The sequence below is a fragment of the Sminthopsis crassicaudata genome, chromosome 1 (assembly GCF_048593235.1).
Source record: "Sminthopsis crassicaudata isolate SCR6 chromosome 1, ASM4859323v1, whole genome shotgun sequence".
NCBI lineage: Eukaryota > Metazoa > Chordata > Mammalia > Dasyuromorphia > Dasyuridae > Sminthopsis > Sminthopsis crassicaudata.
Window position 1 is genome coordinate 16,815,797 of NC_133617.1, and position 18,524 is coordinate 16,834,320.

Genomic DNA, 18,524 nt, shown 5'->3' on the forward strand with positions numbered 1-18,524 from the left:
CATTGGGGTAGTGAGGGAAGAAGGGGAGGAAAGGAGAGATGAGCTTCCACCTAGGAATTAGTGCCGATTTATGCTAGTTGTTGCAAGAAGACTCTTGGGAGAATTGGTGGCTATTTGATAATCAAATTTATTTCCAATGAGTATTACTCTGAGGGGTCAATTCAGGGGTTTTGAGCTTCCCTCTAGAATTTTCATTTAGTGGATTCACTATATGGAGACAATATATAAGGTTTTTAGCAAATTTGGCAGAAAGCCTCTGACACTTAATAACTGTGTACTTTTGAGCAAGTAACTTAAATCTTACTTTTTAAATAAAGATTTTATTTTCAAAATATGTGCATAGTTTTTTAACATTCATTCTTGCAAAACCTTGTGTTCCAAATTTTTTTCTCTTCCTTCTCTCCACCCCTCCCCCTAGTCAGTAAGTAATCCAATATATATTAAACGTGCAGTTCTTCTACACATATTTCCACAATTATCATGTAGAGGAAGAAAAATCAGATCAAAAAAAGAAAAAAATGAAAAATAAAACAAAATGCAAGCAAATAACAACAAAAAAAGTGAAAATGCTGTGTTGTGATCCACATTCAGTCCCCACAGTCCTCTCTCAATGCAGATGGCTATTTCTATCATAAGACCATTGGAACTGACCTGAATCACCTCACTGTGGAAAAGAGCCACATCTATCAGAACTAATAATCATCATATAATCTTGCTATTGCAATGTCTCCTGGTTCTGCTCATTTCTCTCAGCATCAGTTCATGTAAATCTCTCCATGCCTCTCTGAAATCAACCTGCTGGTCATTTCTTACAGAATAAAAATATTCCATGGCATTTATTCAGCCATTCTTCAACTAATGGGCATCCATTCAGTTTCCAGTTTCTAGATACTACAAAAAGGGCTGCCACAAACATTTTTGCACACGTGGGTCCTTTTCCTTCTTTGAGAGCTATATAAAAGCCCAGTAGAGACACTTCTGGGTCAAAAGGTATGCACAGTTCCACCAACAATGTATTACTGTTCCACTTTCCCCACATCCCCTCCAATATTTATCATTATCTTTTCTTGTCATCAGCACAGTTTGAGAGCCTTTTTGGGCACATTAACCTTACTTTTATTTCACTGAAGAATGGAAGTACCTTCCTTGCAGGGTTATTGTAAGGATAAAATAATATATTTGTAAAGCACATAATAGATGCTATGTATATGCTTATCTACCCCTTTCCCCCATAGAATGCAAGAAATAAAAGAAAAAGAAGAGTCATGTATGTCCATATTATGAAGAGATAATCATCAAAGCTATTTGTTTATAGGCCAAAAAATGGAAAAGTTTTTTTTAGGAGAATAGACGAGATAAGTAAGACCCAAAAGTAACCAAGAATAGAAGCCCAGCATTCAAGAAACCTAAGAAATAATTATGAGCAAGACAAACCAAGGCCAAGGTAAGCCCAGGGATTTTTTAATTCTTTCCTCTTGTTGAGAGTGGGAGAAGAAAGGGATATTGCTAGCTCTTTTTAGATCATTGTTGGAGTAAAAGGGGGAGAGTTGGTCTGTGTGATATCCCACGCAGCCACAATAACTGAAAGTCCCAGATGTCTGCCGTATTGCTCACACTTGCATTGCTTAGCAAAAGAAAAAAAAAATCACACATATAGGCAGCACTCTTACTGAATTATAAAAGCCCATGAAAGTATATTTGCAGGTATATATTCATATATTTAGTTGCAAGTATAAATATAAGTATATATTTTAACAAATAGACCTGTTCCTAGGAGTGAGAAAGGAAGAAGGATACCTTACTCAATAACACTATTTAGATTTAGCATTGTTGGGAAACTGGACAGTGGTCTGGCAAAAATTAGGTATAGATAAGCACCTTATAATATATTCTAAATAAGCTTCAAATTGATGTGATCTTAATGCAAATTATCAAATCATGAAATCCTAGAAGAAAATGGAAGGCAGGTTGATTTGGGAGTAAAAGTCAAAACTAAATAATGGATAAAAGGGATCACAAAAGGCAAAATGAACAGTTTTGTTTATATAAAATTACAAAGGCTTTCCAAGAATAAAATCAATAAAAACCAGACTAAGAAGAAAAGTTGTTGATTGGAAGAGCTCTTTACACCAAAAGTTTTTGATGAGGGCCTGATAGGGATTGTGTCTATGATTTCATTGACAGAAGGACCCACCAGATGAGGAAATGCTTTCTACTAAGGCAGATTGGAATCTACTTTAGGTATGGCAGCAATCTAGGATCACTCATCTCATGGGAGTAAAGAACTCATCAAGGGAGAAAATATTAAAAAAAAGAATTTAATCTTTAATACAATCTACAGATTGCTGCTTAATGAATAAGAGATGAATGAGAATCTAATAGGAGTAGAGAAGAAACAGACCAGTAGAGAGCAATATCCTAAAAAGCAAGAGATCAGAAGGAGAGTAGATGAGGATTAAGAACATAGCCTTGGAAGATGGCCACATTAAGTGATTAGGAGAAGAAAGGGGAGCTAGCAAAGAATACAGAAGAGTGAAATCAAAGAATTAGGAGGGTAGCCATGGTTTTTCAATGTCAAAGAAGTAAAAAGGTAAGAGGATGTTAAGGAGAAGCATGTGTCATGTACTTTGGAGATTAAAAAAAGATTAATGGTGGATTAATTAAGATTCCATCTTCATTTCATTTGTTCATATAACAAATAGTTTTCAGTTCCTTAGACTCCTTAGTTTCCTTTGAAGTTTTGCTACTCCAATGGTATATATCCTAAAGACAGCAAGAGAGCATAGCATCAAATCAGACCTTCCATGATTTTTCTGGTTGCTAGTACCTTCCCTTGTTAAAGTACATCGCATATATTTTTATTTGCTTACTGTGTTCATGCTGTTTACCTCATCAGAATATAAACTCCTTGAGGACATGGATTATTCAATTTTTGCTTCTGTATCTTCATTGCTTGGTATGGGAGAAGAGAAGAAGGAGAAAGAAAAGGAGGAGGAGAAGGAGGAAGAGAAGGACAAGGAAAAGGAGGAGGAGGAGGAGGAGAAGGAGGAGGAGAAAAGAAGAAGAAGAAGAAGAAGAAGAAGAAGAAGAAGAAGAAGAAGAAGAAGAAGAAGAAGAAGAAGAAGAAGAAGAAGAAGAAGAAGAAGAAGAAGAAGAAGAAGAAATAGTAGTAGTAGTGGAAGAGAGGAGGAGGAGGAAGAGCAAAATCAGGAAGAACAGGAGGAGCAGGAGGAGGAAGAGGAGGTGGGACAGAAAAAAGGAAAAAGAAAGAAAAAGGAAGACATGAAAAAGAAAAGAGGGAAGTAAGGATGGAAAGAATAAAATAAAGGGAAAGAAAGGAAGAAGAAAAAGAAAGAAATAGAAAAATGAAGGAATAAAAAGAAAGAGAAAGGGAAGGAAAAAGGGGAAGAAAGAAAAACAAAAGAGAGGAAAAGAATGTGAAAAAAGGAAAAGAAGAAAGGGAAAGGAGGAAAAAAGAGAGAGAGGAAAAGAAAGAAAAATGAAAAAGGGAAAAGAGATGGAGGCCCTGGATAGCAGGCCATACACCCTCCTCCCCCTTTTCTTTATATTTGTGCAATTAGACTTGGGAAAATTGAGTTTAAAAAGAAAACTTTAAATCTTGAGTCTCTGACTCCCCTTTTCAAACCATTGTGACAAAATGAAGTATAGAAAAGAAAAATAGTATCCAGATGCCCACCACTCTGATTCCATCCTTGTCCAAAACTACCCTGGGAATAGCATTATTGTTAAAGAGAAAGACATAAAGTTATGTTATCTCACCTCCTTCCCTGATTCAAAACCTAAGTTACACCTAAAGAGAAGCCCCTTTCTATCCAAGAACAGTTCTCCTCCTCTGTCTGACAGGGCCTGAACCATAATCCTCAAGCTGTAAATGTCAACTTAACTCCTCTCTCCCTGCTCTCTCTTTGAAGTAAGGATAACAACAGCTGCTAGATGTAATAAATTGCATCTCGCTTCTGTATTTTGCTTGCAAACTCTAGTTAGCTAAAAACCCTATTTAAACTCTGTGTCTCAGTTTCTCTGCATCAAGTACTTTGGAAGCATATTCTCATTCGGTCAGCTAGCTTATTAAATTCTCCATTTTAAAATTAAACCTGTCTCTACTCACCTTGGTTTCTCTGATATTACAGGAAAAAGAAAACCATAAAATAGAAAAAAGAGAAGAAAGGGGAAAAAAAGAAAAAAAGGAGAAAGAGAAAGGGAAAGAAGAAAAAAGAAAGAAAAGAAAATAGGGAAAGAATAAAGAAAGGAAGGAAAAAGGAATAAAAAATTTAAAAAGAAATAAAAAGAAATAAAAACTAGAGGGAGGAAAGAAAAACAAAGAGAAGGATGGATAGAAAAAGAAAGAAAAAGGAGAGAAAAAAGACAAAGAAAGAATGAAGGAAAGAAAAAAAGCAAGAAAGCTCCATTCATTTAACCTACTTGAGTTCCAATTCCATCATCTGTACAATGAGGGGACTAGCATAAAAGTGCTCTTGGTTAAGTGCCTTGAATCAGGATGATGTGGATTCATAGCCTGCCTCAGACACTTACTAACTCTGTGCCACTGAGTAAGTCACTTAACCTCTCTAAGCCTCAGTTTCCTCATTGGTAAAAAGAATATCTTGAATGGGATGACCTGTAAGGTTCCTTACTGCTCTGCATCTATGCTCCTATGATCTCACACTGATCCTGATTTGAAGATGATAAATCAGATTGATGAGGTTTAGAATTGGGCTACCTAAATGAAATTAGGGTTTAATTGAGGTCTAGGGGCAGGTTTGGGGTACAGGGAGTCAAATGGAGCTCTCCTACAACCTCTTTGGATTTGGCACAAGGATACAGAGTTAAATGAGGTCTAGTAATGGTGTAGGAATCCCCTGTAAAGGAATTTACAGGCCCGAAAACCTAGATTGATAAAAGAGGTTTATTATGGGGTTTGGAAGTAAAGTTAAAGTCTAGTTAATAGAGTTGAAGGTAGAGATAAGAGGGCACCGGAACCAATGTTCTAGTGGGCAGAGATCCTTGGCATGCCAGGAGTAAGGCTGCCATGTTTGGGACCTCTGCCAAGAGAGGACTCCAGCTTGACTCTTTTATAATGAGAGATTTAGCTAAAGGGATCCATGGATGGTGTCCCAAGTGGGTTCCTTCCTCGATGGGTTTCAGCAAGGGCTGGAATTTGCTAAGTGGGGGGTTGGGAAACCTGAGCAGATTATTAGAATGGGGGCTGGGACAGCCCAAGTTGGCTCAGATCCCATGGGGGTTGTGAGAGCCTGGACATCTCCTGATGGAATTCAAAGGGATGCTTTTGACCAGGACTTATGAATCAAAAGTCCTAGCTTCTTGAATTGATCAGCTAGAAGGGGCTGGGAATCAGAAAGGAATAAATCAATCTGAAAGGACTAGTCTTAAAGGGACCACAACCCGCATCAAGACTGAATCCTGGAATGGGAATAGCTCTCACCCTTCAGCATCCCTCCCTGATTCTAAAGAGAAGCTGTAAATTTCAAATCTAACTTACTGGATCAAAGACCCAACTTTTTTTATATGAAGTTCTTTAAGAAGCTAATGCAAAGTCTCCCAAAGGTCACTATTCCTTGAGAGGGGAGGGGAAGACAAAGGCAAAAGGATATAGATGTACATTTTTGTGAGGAGCTTCCTGCTTTTAATGAATGTGAGGGGGAGATGTTTGTATGAAGGGGGGACATTTGAGCATCTAAGAAAGGAATATAACCTCTATCAGCCTATTAGATCCCTGCAGGAGGGAATACTTTTTTTTTTTTTAAATCACAGCCACAGGCAGCAAAGGAACAGCAACTGGACATCATCCAGCTTGTAATTTCATTCCTAGACCTCTCATTTTGGGGAACTGGAGCCCTTCTACTGGACCCCCAGTGGAAGCCCAAGTCCCAATGATCTTACTCTGTGGACTGACGCTTGCAGGGTTGTCAGAATGCAAACCATTTAATAGTCCTTTGCAAATCACCAGAATTAGAGTTGTTAATGGCACCAACCCACTGTGAATTGCTTCCTAGACCCCAGCAGGCTCCCTGCAGGGTTCTATTAACACTTCTCAGAGGCATGTCTGGAGCTGATCAGGAAGTTGACAACTGAAACTTTTCCAAATAAGTCCCCTTTTTTCCTTTTTCTTTTCTTTTATTTCTTTCTTTTTTTTTTTTTCAGTTTAACTTCTCTCAACATACCCAGTTTATTTTCTGGCTTTTTTCCAATTTCTTTTTCTTTTTTTTTGGTGGAAAAAGGCCCTAGGAACCTCCTTGATCAAAGTTACATCCTGGAGGGAGGACACTTAACCCATAAAGTCAAACTTTGCTGTGATTTGAGGAGCTCCAGGAGCAAAGAAAACTTTACAGGCAGAAAAGATAGTTGTTTAAAAACCTCAATATAAAAAGAAACCCGAGGAAATGGGTAGGGGAAGAAAAAAAGATCATCCCCCATCTTTCTTCTATTGGCCAAAATTTATCAGGAATATGGGTCATCGCTGAAAAGGTACATCCAAGAGAAGAGAGATGGGCTAAGAAGGATACTATATTACTTTCTTGTGACATAGCATCATTATCTCAAGACTTCTGGTGTATATCCCCCCAGGAGTTTGCAACGTAGAACCCTGTGTGAGACTTTAGACATGGATACACACAATACAGGGGAATACACAGAAAAAAAATTCAGGTAACAGCACTTCTATCATACAAAAGTCTTACAAGGTTTCCTTGCTCTCTCTCCTCTCTGACTATGGAGTCAAATTGTTTGAGGATCTGTTTAGAAATATCAACCCAGAAGCCTATAGTAGCTATTAACACCAGGAAGATGCTAATTAACCAGGCTTTTAACCAGGAGCTATGCCATTGTGCATAGTGGGCCAGAAAGGCTCATTTTCCCGAGTTCCAATCCAACCTCAGACACCAGCTGTGGGACCCTGTGGAAGTCACTTAATCTTATTTGCCTCAGTTTCCTCATCTGTAAAATGGATTGGAGAGGGAAATAGCAAACCCCTCCTGTATTTTTGCCACAAAACCCCATATGAAATCATGAAGAATTGAAACAAATGAATAACAACAACAGTATGAGACAGGCAATAGCTACCATCTTCTTGCTAAATGGCCAAATGTCGCACCCTCCTGATAAAGGTGTAGCAATGAAATCTCACTCTCCCCCTTCCAATGGCAACACTTTAATTAACAAGAATTCATATTTTAAATGCATATTCTATTACAGAAAAATGTCTTCAAAATCTTTGCTCGAATAATAACAATCTTTGCTTCAATAATCAAGCAAATCCAGGCAGAGAAAATGTAAAGCAGTTTATTATAATACCCAATGCAAAAGTGCATTGTTCACAGACAGGCAAGAATTCCAAAACACCTGCGGCTTTTACAGACAACTTTTTGTAATAAGAGCAAAACATTCCTGATAGGTATAGGTTTCAAAAGGGGATGGGTTATTAGTCTTTTAGTAACTCTCTTATTGCTGCATCTTAAGGAGATAAAATTAGAGATGAGGAAATTAGATGAAAAGTGTTGATGAGCAGGTAATACAAATGGCAAGGTAATGGGATCAAATTACAAATTATCTTTATAGACTTCTTAGTACATGGAAACAATAGGGTAACTTGGAATGAACTAGCACGAATATCAGCAAATATCTTTTGTTGCTGCTGTTGTTCAGTCCTGTCAAACACTTTGGAACCTCATGTACCATAGCACGCCAAGTCCATCTGTTCTCTGTGTCTCAAGGCCTGTCCAAGTTTATGTTCATTGTTTTTATGACCCTATTTATCCATCTTATCCACTGCCTCTCTTTTCCTTTTGCTTTCAATATTTCCCAACATCAGAATCTTTTTGAGTGAGTCCTCCTTTCTCATTATGTGCCCCAAATAATTAAGTTTTAGCTTCAGTATTTGACCTGCCAGTGAATAGTCTGGATTAATTTCTTTAAGTATCAACTTATTTGATCTCCTTGTGCTCCAAGGGACTCTGAAAAGTCCTTTTGAGCACCATAATTCAAAACCATTGATTCTGTGGAGCTCAGCTTTTCCTAAAGCCCAACTCTCACAGCCATGATGTTGTTACTAGAAAAAATCTTAGCTTTGATTATATGGACATTTGTGGGAAAGGTGATGTCTCTGTTTTCTAGTATACTGTGCAAATTTGTTCCAACTTTTCTTCCAAAAACTAAGTATCTTTTAATTTTGTGGCTACAGTCACCATATGCAGTGGTTTTTAAGTCCAAGAATATGTAATCTGACACTGATTTCATTTTTTTCTTCCTCTATTTGACAGGAAGTGATGGAAACAGTTGCCAAGATTTTAGTTTTTTTTGATGTTAAGCTTCACATCAGCTTATATACGGTGTGCCACAGTTTTCTTTTAATGTTCTGCCTCCGTTTTCCTAAATTGTCCTGCCTCAGTTTCCCTTAAATTATTCTGCCTCAATCCCCCTGGTTGCAACTCCCCATTTCCTAATCATTAGGACTGAGATAATTAGGGCTGCGAGTCCTGACCCTTAACATTCCATTGCAGATAAATTACTTAGAGATTTGTAAACATATCTCTTGTTCCAGACTTTATGTCTCTAGTTTGACTTTACTCCCAGTTTATCAGAATTTATGATCCTATCTCCAACCTGTCAGAACCAAATTGATGGTCCCTTCCTGGAAATTCCCTGCGCTCACCAGTGTTTAGACTCCATCCCTTTCCTTTGTCTCCCCTGATCGTTAGAGCTGTATAAAAATCCTTGGAATTTCATATTTGAAGCTGAATTCAGCCTTGGAGGATAAATGGATTCTGATTTGCTCTCAGAAAAATCTCTCCTCAAAAATTCAAATAAAATATTAAAAACTCTCTAATCTCTATCTCGCCTTACATACAATACTTTCCTCTTTCACCTTCATCAAGAGGGTACTTAATACCTCTTCACTTTCTGTCAACAAAGTGGTATCATCTGCATATTTAAGATTGTTGATATTTCTTCATGCAATCTTAATTCCAGTTTTGATTCAACCAGTATAACTTTTCATATGAAATACTGTGTAGATAATTTAAATAAATAAGGTGACAGTTTACAGCTTTGCTATAATCTTTTCCCACTCAAACCAATTAGTTCCAACTATTGCTTTTTAGCCCATATACAGGTTCCTCAGGAGACCCATCTCTTTGAGGATTTGCCAGATTATGTTGTGATCCACATAGTCAGGTTTAATTGTAGGCATTGAAGCAATAGATGTTTTTCTGGAACTCCCTTGCATTCTCCGTAATCAGTTCAATGTTGGTAATTTATTCTTTAGATCCTCTGCCTTTTTGAAAACCAGATTGTTTTTCTATCAGGTAATTCTTGATTCACATATTGCTGAAGTCTAGCTTGCAGAATCTTAAACATAATCTTGTAAGCATGCAAAATGAGCATTAACCATTCTTTGACATCGCCCTTCTTTAGGATTGGGACATAAACTGATCTTTTCTGATCTATTGGTCACTATGTTCCCCATATTTGCTAATATATTGAGCACAACATTTTAACAGCATCATCTTTTAGGATTTTTAATAGCTCAACTGGAATTCTATCATCTCCACTGGTCTTATTATTAACACTTCTTTCTAGAGCCCATTTGACTTCATTCTCCAGGATGTTTGACTTTAGATCAGTAACTACACCATCTTGATATTAAGATTTCTTCTATAGTTCTTTTGTGTGTTTTGGTTACTTCTTCTTAATCTCTTCTGCTTCTGTTAAATTCCTACCATTTTTATCTTTTATCATGCCTATTTTTACACAAAATTTCTCTTGATTTCATTAATTTTCTTGAAGATATTTCTTGCTTTTCCCATTCTATTATTTTATTCTATTTATTTGCGTTGCTCATTTAAGAAAACGTTCTCATCTCTCCTTGCTATTCTCTGGAATTCTGAATTCAGTTGGTATGCCTTTCCCTTTCCTTGTTGCCTCAGCTACTTGTAAAGCCACATCAGACACCTATTTTTTTTCTTGTTCTTTTTCTCTGGAATGGTTTTGTTGTTGTTGAGGCCTCCTACAAAATATTGCAAACCTATGACTTTTGCAAATCTTACTGTTCTTCAAGCACTCTATTAGATTAAAACTCTTAAATCTATTCATCTCTTCCATTCATATTCATAAGAGATGTCATTTAGGCCATACCTGCATGGTCTGGTGATTTCCCACAGTTTCTTCAATTTAAGCCCAAATTTTGCAATGAGCAACTCATGACTTGAGCCTCAATCAGCTCCAGGTCTTGTTTTAATTGACTGTACAGAGTTTTCTCTACCTTTGGTTGCAAAGTATATAAACAGTCTGATTTCAATATTGACCATCTGTTGATGTTCATGTGTGTAATCATCTTTTGTAATCATCTTTTGAGTTGTTAGAAAAAGAGTAGATGTTTACCTTTTCATAAATGAGTTTGACAAAGACAAAGACTGCTATGACTGTGTGATGCTATTTAAAATCTGTGAGCCTCAGTTTCCTCATTTCTAAAACTGAGATAATACTATTTGTTATATATACTTTATAAGATTGTTAAGATCAAAAGAGATAATATATCTAAAAAACTAGGTGGGCTTTAGAAAAATATATTAAATGTACATTTTTGTTATTATTTCCTTCTAGTAACTTTTGAGGGTTTAAAAAAATGAGGGAGGCTGCAAAGAGAGGGAAAGATAAAACAAAAGCAAATTTCCTTTACTACCCTACAGAATTATTACTTCCACTAAACTAGTACCTCAAATTTTACATATGGGAATTGCTTCCTACCTTAAATTTTTTTTCTTTTTTTTTAAATTTTAGGTTACATATGAATTTCCTTTTTTAATTAAATCTTTTTATTTTCATAATATATGCATGGATAAATTTTAAACATTGACCCTTGCAAAACTTTGTGTTCCAAATTTACCCCCTTTCCTCCATCCCCACCCCAGATGATAAGTAATCCAATAAATGTTAAACATGGTAAAAATATACGTTAAATCCAATATATGCATACATATTTATACAATTATCTTGCTACACAAGAAAAATCAGATTGAAAAGAAAAAATGAAAAAGAAAACAAAATGCAAGCGAACAACAACAAAGAGTGAAATGCTAGGTTGTGATCCACACTCAGTTCCCATTGTCCTCTCTCTGGGTGTAGATGGTTCTCTTCATCACAAGATTATTGGAACTGGTCAGAAGGTTTTTTCTTTATAGTAGAAGCAGGGTCAGCCTCAGAGACAGCATTTTAGATATGACCTTTATTAACCTAGTCAAGTTCTATCAGTGATTAGTTTCCCTAGTGATCTGACCAATCTAGGCCCATTCTGAAGTTTCTTTTCTCTGCCCACAGGCAGACACAAACTAAATAAGGCACTAACCAGGTACACTAATTCTAGAAGGAAGAGAGAGAGGAGAGAGACAAAGACAGACAGAGACAGAGAGAGACAGAGAAACACACACACAGAGACAGAGAGAGAGACAGACAGAGAAAGAGAGAGACAGACAGAGAAAGAGAGAGACAGAGTAAGGGAAGAGAAAGACAGAGACAGAGAGACAGAGACAGAAACAGAGACAGAGACAGAGACAGACAGAGGCAGACAGAAAAAGAGAAAGAGAGATGGAGGGAAGGAGAAGATGGAGAAAAAATGAGAAGAAAAGGAGGAGAAGGAGGAATAGAAGAAAGAGAACAAGAACCAGAGCCAGAAGAACAAGAATAAAAAAAGATCAAGAACAAGAAGAAAATTATCCTTAGTTTGATTTTGTCTGGGGAGAGTGGGAGGCTGAAAAACTCAGTTGGATAAGAAGAAGCTGAATCCTAAGACCACTGAATGTCCAAATAGCTTTCTTAATTTTAGTTTTCTTCATTAGTTTTCCTCATGCCCTATTACTACAATTCATAGAGCAACCATGCAGCAGAAGTGTATCCCAGATAATATCAAAGCAATATAACTAGAGTAACAAATCACCAATGAAAAAGATACCTCTGCTGCAGGTTTTTGTTTAATATTTAATTAATTGTTTTCAAGAGATGTTTGAGAAATTCTACCTGTGTTGTCTAAGCAGTAACTCCTGGCTCGTACACTGGTGCTCTCTCTCTCCTTGTTAACATCTTCTCTCCTGTTAATTTTTACAGGCATTTCTTAAAATACCTTTTAGATGATAAGCACTGTGCTAAGTGTTTTACAGATGTGATCTCATTTTATTAATGCATGGTGGATATCATATTTTAAGCAAAACTGATATTAACCCTGGATTCTTTTGGATCTTAAATCTTAAAGGATTTTATTTTCTTAGGACACCCAGGAAGGTTATACTGTCCTTTAAATTATTATTGGTTAAAATCTTAGGGGCAACTAATTAATTAGAAGAAATTTCAAAATAGGGGACTGAGAGACCTTATAAGGAAAGTTGATAAAGCTAAAAATATATTATACTTGGGGCAGCTAGGTGGCGCAGTGGATAGAGCACCAGCCCTGAAGTCAGGAGGACCAGAGTTCAAATCTGGCCTCAGACACTTAACACTTCCTAGCTGTGTGACCCTGGGCAAGTCACTTAACCCCAGCCTCAAAAAAAAAATGTATATATTATACTTTACAATAGTGCCCAAGTCTGAGCTCTCACTGGAGATATGAATTGACACACAATTTACCAAACAAATCAGCAGATGTTATTCATATTACAAGTTAGGATTTCAGTATTTTTTCCTAATGACTCAAACACTTATGTGGAAATCATTAATTCCTTGACAGAGAGGTCATCTCTTTAGAAGATGACAAAGGGAAGGGAGGGATGATGTATAATAATGGACAATAATATAATAATTAAAAGGCACTGCCAGCTGAATCTAAGTCAGAAACTAGAGGAAAGTTTCTCCAAAAAATATACATGAATGTGTATTTGTGTGTGCATACACAGTCACACATACTAATAGAAAACATGATAAATTCAAGTAGATTTCTATCTTATTATATTATGCATTTATGTATATTCCATATGAACACCACTTGGGGTTCATAAATATAAAGCTAGAATGAATCTCAGAAACCATCTAATTCAACCCTCCCATGTTAGAGATGAGGAAATAGGCCAGTAGAGATTAAATTACTTGCCCAGTTTCCCACAGGTAGTTAGTATGGAACCCATTGACTAGCGATGGGATGTAGGTCCTTTCTTTCCCCTAGCTTCCTCAGAAAAGACTTCTTAGAAAAGGGTAGCATGTGAACTGGGCCTTGCAAGGAGTGAAAAACACCAAGAAAAAGAGGTGAGAACTTCTTAAAGAGGGGAATGACAAGATCCTACTTATGATTTAGGAATATCACTGGCAGCCGTGTAGATTCTGTATTGGACAGGGAGACTGAAGGCAGAGGGGGGGTTATTGATATCATCTAGAACAGAGGCAATAAGGACATGGATTAGAAGGATTATGGAATGGATAAGGAGAAAAAATGGATGGGAAAGATATGACTGAGATGGAATTGATGAAATCTAGAAACTGATTCCCAAGCCATTATTTCCTCTTTGAAAACATTTGAAGATTTTTGAATGGAAGACTTTGAACACAGGCAAATGGGTTATTGTGATTATTGTTACTGATTTGGGCACATCATGGTATGAATCTTCCATTTCATTGGTTTGGAGTATGAGTGGCTGTATTCATAATATCTCCCCATGCATAGATCGTCTGTCATCTGAGTGAATGTCACTACCCTATCTGGAAACAGGATGTTTTATGGATATGATTCAATGAAAGTTTCATTATGTAACATACTGTGATTTGACACAGTGGCTTGGATTTAAAGCTTTCTGCCTGCATTGTTAGAACGAGAAGCCTTCAATTCTAAGCTTTATTGAGCATTGTTTTAAAAAAAAAATAATGACCGTCTGCAACGTCTCCACAAAGGATAATAAACGTGACAAATGGTGGTACACAGTATACAGATTGTCACTCTGAATTTACTGTCAAAAACTTTTCCCTGCTAGTCACACTAAATTTATACTCTTGACTTTAATCCATCACACTCTATCTTTTAATATGAGCTGCCCAGCTGACTACTGCTTTTCTCCTTTTTCTGGCTTTTCACTTCAGGCAGGATTATATGGAAATCTTTGTGGTAGAGTGAGAATACTACTGATGAGATTTAGAAATCCAGTGTTCAAATTCCATAGATACAAGGATCTGGACTTAAATCTAGTTCCAGCCATTTAGTAACTGTGTAATCCTGCAAACTACTTAATCTCTGTCAGCCTCAATTTCCCCATCTATAAAATGAGGATAAAAATAGAATCTACCTTCCAGGGTTGTTGTGAGGGCAAAATGAAATAATATTTGTAAAGCACTTTACAAACCGTATAATCTTGTATACATTTTAGCTAGCTGGTGTAAGCTATTTTTGCTACCTGCATAACTGCAATAACACTTAATATTCTAGAACTGCCTCAGTGTTCTCATCTGTGAAATGAAGAGATTGACTACTTGTAAAACTTTTGTATTACATATGTAATCTTGTGAAGTGTGCAAACATTCACATAAAGGTGGAATGAAGTAATAGGGAAAGCCTTGGATCCAGTTTCAGTTTTTGCAGCCACTAATTAAGTGACGATGGGCAAGCCATATAACCTCTTTGGACCTCAATTCCCTTATCTATAAACTGTGTATAATAACAACCAGAGTCTCTCTTTTACAATGTTGTTTTAAAGCTGAAATGAGGAAAGGTATGTAAAGTACTTTGTAAATCTTAAAAGTATAATGTGAATGTGAGTTACAACAAAATGATTTTATCATTTGTACCGGATATAATTCATTGTCCTTAATTGGGACTTCCTTTTGTATTTATTTATATATTTTATAGCCCATTCCCCAAAGATTCCCCAGACTTGTGTGATCCTGTAAATTGCTTTATCAAAACCTATCACCACTACCACCATCATCTTGTTATTTTTATAATGAAATTAAAGGTGAATTGAAATTGTTTGTCTCAGATCATAAACTAATCTGGAATTTTAAAATTCTTTATATTTCTCATTAATTTTTTTATGAATACATGCCCTCATATACCTTTGTAACCATTCTCCTAAAAAAAATCCCATTAGATCTGTGTGGAGTGCAGGAAAATTAAGCCTACTTTGTTCCCTGGATAGTGCCTGGATTGACACGATGATGAATCTGAGCAAGCATAAAAGCTAAAAGCATGTGGCTAGGTCTTTGTCCTTCAACCTCTTGTTCCAAATTACATGTATGTACATGTGTATACACAGACATTCATAAATACAATATGCATTTATGTGCACACGTATGGGTACTTCAAAAGCTTGCCCCTTCTGTTCTCACCTTCCATTTATTCTCTTCCTTTACTTCATTTCCTCCTATATCTCTAAAATTCAGATCATTCCAATTTACTTTCTTCCCCCACTCAGACCTTGAAATGGAGTTTGCCTATGTTTTAGCTTGAGTCAGATTCAAGTAAAACTCCTACTTATTTATGTTTAATATTAAATCAAAATGAGACAAATATAGGTCATTCAACAATTAACAAAAGGGGATTTATTTAGACATAGAAAGGAAGGATATTCAATAAGGCTAGGCTTAGAGGGCATTACAAATTGATTCAGCTGAGTGAAGTTTGCCTGCCTGAGTTGTCCATCATGGTCCACTAGCCAAACATCAGTGTACCCTGGAGCTCCTCAAAAGTGTTTTGTATGCATATAGCAAAGAAGTGATATTTGATAGCCTGAGTCTTTAGTCTCTTAAACCAATATGGTCCCCAGGAAGGTTTCCTTACCTTCATGATCAAATCCTGCCTATTTGTATCTTATGATGGTTAAAGAGCAAAGACTAATTCCTTCTCTTTATTGTTAGAAAAAGATTAAAGAGGCATAGTCAATATGGCAGAGAACCAAGAACAGCATAGTAGGAGAGCTCCTCCACAAAAGGTGCAGAAAAACAAAACAAAACAAAAAAAGAATTTTGAGCGTGAGTTGAAGAAATTACAGTGATTCATTGTCCAAGTCAAGGAGTGCAGTGCAGTGTGTGTGTGTGTGTGTGTGTGTGTGTGTGTGTGTGTAATAGTAGTAGTAGTGTAGTAATAATAGTAATAGTAATAGCAGTAGTGCAGTAGTAGTATAGTACTAGTACTAGCTGTAATAGTAGTATAGTAGTAGTAGTAGTAGTAATAGTAATAGTAATAGCAGCAGTAATAGTAGTAGTAGCTGTAATAGTAGTATAGCAGTAGTAATAATAGTAATAGTAGTAATAGTTAGTAGTGGTAGTAGTAATAGTGGCAGTAGTGTACTACTAGTAGTACTACTACTATTTCTTATGAGGCCTAAATGAGATAACAAATGTAAATTGCTTTTCAAACCCTAAAGCATTATAGAAATATAGTCTCTGCTCCAGACCAGACTTGAGGCAGCTCCATCACTATCATCTTGTCATTGTTGTGATGAGTAATGGGTAGTAGTGGTCCTAGTCATAGTAATATAGAGCCCAGGTATGGAAATAAATAAGAAATTGAGCACCAGGGCAAGAAGCACTGGGGCAGGACAGGATCCTAGAAGGCAGCTGTTTCCCACTACCCAGTTCCTTATTCACTGAACTGGGATAGTACCACAGAGAGGAGTACATGCTAGTGGGGGCCCCCTGTATATTAATTAAGGAACAAGTCCAGAGGCAAACAGTCTCTGAGTGGCCCTGATTGCAAGAACAGAATGGAGACTCTATTTCAGCCTCCAGTCCAAGATGGAAGCCTGCAATCCAGGAGCCCCAGATAAAAGAGAAGTCTGCAGTTCAATCACTGAACATAAAGACCCTCCCAGAGGGCTAACCATGGCTGAGTTTAGCAGAAATCAATGAAACTCCCAATCAGAGATAAATCAACAGACCTCAACACGGCTCAGGAATTTGCAGTGTTCAGACCAGACAGTAGTGAGCAGATGTTGCCCTGGATTATAACACTTTGGACATGTTGAAAGCTTATAGGCCCCAAATCTGAGCTGTGAAAGACATAAGAAAACAGAAACTTGAATCCCACTATGTCTCAGAAGTGTGTAGAGCCTCACATTAAAATAATGTCCAAAAAGTCAGCTCAAAGAATGAGCAAACAGAGAAGACTAACGAGGGCCAGTCCATGGAGCTATCCTTACTGGGTCTGGTCAACCACATGGAAGCTTTGGGTCTGCTTCCAATCACTTGTGACTCACTGCTGAAGGGGCTGAACTTTGAAATAATGAAGTCTTCCTTTTACTGTGGAACTGGAAGAACTGATGACTCAGTGGAAGTTTGAAAAGAAAAAAATTAAATCCACCACCAGCTCTCTCTTCTTTTCTCTGAAAATAGTGTCAAGTTTATTTCATGCAGGCCTCTAAGAGGAAGTAATGGAAGGGTGGGAGGTCTTGCTCTACCCCTACCCCTGCCTCCATTCATGGAAGTACAGGAGCTAAAGCACAAGTTGTTATCCAGGCAAGTCTGAGTTTGTTAGCTTTTCCTCCATTATGTTCTTCCTTGACTTAGAAAAATGAGTGTCCCTCCTGAGATGCAAGTGTTAGAAGACAATCTCATGAGTTTCAGAGGATCAAGAGATTTGGCAATATCTATAACTGACAGGCAACAGGAAAATACTTATATTTGAGAGAATTACCATCAACAAGAAGGAGAATGGGCCAAGCCTCATAGTTTTTACCAACATATAGGACCCAGGAGTTGTTTAGTCAAGTGCACAGCAAAAATAAAATATAAAATGCCTTATTAGCAACCCTACAAATTGCTTTATGATTTGCTAAGATGTAAGTAGCAACTTCCTATCACATTGGGTCCATAGTGCACAAGGAGTCAGGAAAGCTTGTCTTCCAATCTCAGACACTTACTAGCTGTGTGACCCTGAACAAGCTTCCTCCCTATCCTTCATCCTCCCCCCCAAAAAAAGATGATGTTAATAATATTATGTGGTGAGAAGGAAGATTTCTGGCATCAAAGGTGAAGTTACAGCTCCAGGGCCAGAAATCTTCCTTCTAAATGTACATTTGCCTAAAATATATTTTTTATAAAGAACTCATGCAAAGAAGGCACTTACATGGCAGTCATAACAAGCAATCCAAAGATACTCTCAAGGTCTCACTAAAGAATTTTGTAATTAATTGTGAGGCATGGGAGACACTGGTATAGATCACCCAATAAGGCATTCCCCCATCAGAAAAGGTACTGGGTTGTGTGAGCAAAGCAGAACTGCAACAACTCAAGATAAACATGAGATGCAAATATTTAGAGACATCTCTACTCCAAATATTCTACTCCAAATATTTGTGTCCAATTCCTGGTAGCTTTCCAAGCTCATATTGGTCTGATAAACCACAGCTGGACACACTATGTTTTGACTCCAACATAGTGAGGTCATTTTGGTTCTCTTTGAGAATAAAGGACAAGAATCAACCAACCAACCACAGCCAAGTTTGTAGCCAAAAGAAATCAAAGAAAGAGGAAAAGATTTGACATACATAAAAATATTAATGACAGCTTTTTTTGAGAAGATA